Genomic DNA, 2,176 nt, shown 5'->3' with positions numbered 1-2,176 from the left:
TTCTGTTATGACAAATGCTCATTTAGATAGCCTCATGATGGTTGGAATACATCGTGATAGGTGAAGCAACCTCGACCATGACAACGTGGTTGACAGATTTCATGCAAAATTTCCAAAATATAGAATTTCACTTTAAATAATGAGGATTTGAAAATAAATTAGATGGTTACATTGCATACTCTTTGTTTCTTGCTTTATTCAAAATGTTTTGGTTTTGGAAGCTGATGTCAACATTTGAAAGCATAGCCTACATGAAGTCATATTATAGTAACTCGATGCCTATCAAATAAGTAATAAAAATCGCCATAATTCATCAAATATCCGTGGCTTCCAGGGGCCTTCGCCCCATTGACCCCCACCGGGGGCCCTAGGCGGCCCCCTGGCCCCCAGCCAAGTAAGACTAGCCCCAGCCAAGTGAGACTCGATTCGCTCCACTAGCCTCCCCCCCCCCGTCGGGCAGGTCCTGGCGCCACCCCTGGTTATGGAGAGTAATGTGTGACCAATGGTCTGCAATCAGTTGGTTGTTACCATGCGCCAGTGATGTTGGAGTACGTCAGCAAGATGAAACTATTTATGTAATGCATGAATAAAGTTTGGGGTTTGTCGGGTAGTGAAACGATTATTGTACATTTTAAGTGCTTCCTCCATGCATAAGTGTAAGCTAAATTACGGTGATTAATTAGCGCAGCCATAGAGACAATAATTATTTCGAAGTTCGCCCTCTTTCCAAGAGGGGAGGCAAATGCTTTCAATATGCAAATGTCAGATGAACACCTAGGAAGGAAGGTGCAATCACGTTCTGTTGCCTAGCAAAGGTCTGTACTATAGCGTGGGGTGTGGGGGGGGGGCTACTAGCCTACTGGTGTACTGTGTAGCGGGGGACGATGAGGCATAATAATAATAATAATAATAATAATAAGACTAGGCCTAAGTAGACAGTGCAATTATATGTGATAGACTCTTTCGAAAGAAATAAATTAAAATAAAAAAATAATAACTAAGAATAATTCAGTTGCAGACCTTGTTTAAGTATACAATGCTAACAATGCGGCTCATATAGCCCTAGCTAGGCAAGGCATCCATGTACCATGGAGGAATTAGTTTACATGTACAAAGCAGTGGCGGGAAAGTTTGCCTTACCAGGAAAAGGTGACGTAATCTAGCTTATGACGTATTCAAGCCAACTTTTTTTGTAAGTGTGACGTCACCAAAAAAATAAAAAAAATTCCTATTATAACTAAAAATTTCTTTGATACCAACTAAGGGTAGCACCATCTCCTTGCCACACAAATTACAGCTTCAACTGACGTCTCAGTCGAGAAATACGTAGCTGAAGTTTTTCTCGCAAATCTGACTACCTGCATGGTTTCCACATTCGAAGAAAGACATGGAACGTACAGAGGTTCGCTTCTAGAGGTATAGAAGCGAGGAGGCACTCCATATCATGCCCGTTTAGACACTCTTCATCTTCTTCCTCTCAGATTCCGACGTGAATTTAATCTCATATCTTTCGTAATCAAATGCTTATTTGGGAAAATTGACTGTCACTCCATCTCAGATAATGTCCAGACACACAGACAATGTAACCTTTCTACGTCAATTTTCTAGGACCATTGCTTTATTATAGAAATTAACCTGTAAATCTATTTCCTCGTGTGTGGACCAAACTCCCTGCTGATGTGAGGAACTCTATCATAGTACTGAAATCTCTTCCCAACTCTCTCCTATTTATTACATAAGATGTGTATAAGAGACAGTTTGACTGACCTTATAATATTTATTAATTATTGTATCTACATTTAACTGTAACTGAATACTTTTTGTTGCTTGTTGAAATTTATTTAGGCCTAATTAGTACGGTATACCATTAAGTTTATATGAACTAGGATTACCTGTTTTTTTTTCTGTTTTTTTTTTTTCTTTTCTTCATTAATAACTTATCTTTAATCAAATAATTTCGGTAATTTTCTTTTCACATAAAATTATATATAAGTCATTACATACTAAGTACGAGCAATTTTGATTTTTTGAATTAGGATAGGCCTATTATACTATTTATTGTATTTTTAAAAAATGTTTTTTATGTTTATATTTATTAATGGGGCAGCTGACTTTCAATGATTTATAGTAAAATTTTGCTTAAGCTGCCCCTGACCAAAATTTTGTTGTACTGCAC

This window comes from Anneissia japonica, unplaced genomic scaffold (assembly GCF_011630105.1).
Source record: "Anneissia japonica isolate Jap-2015-1 unplaced genomic scaffold, ASM1163010v1 scaffold284993_len90168_cov106, whole genome shotgun sequence".
NCBI lineage: Eukaryota > Metazoa > Echinodermata > Crinoidea > Comatulida > Comatulidae > Anneissia > Anneissia japonica.
Note: the sequence above shows the minus strand (reverse complement) of the source record.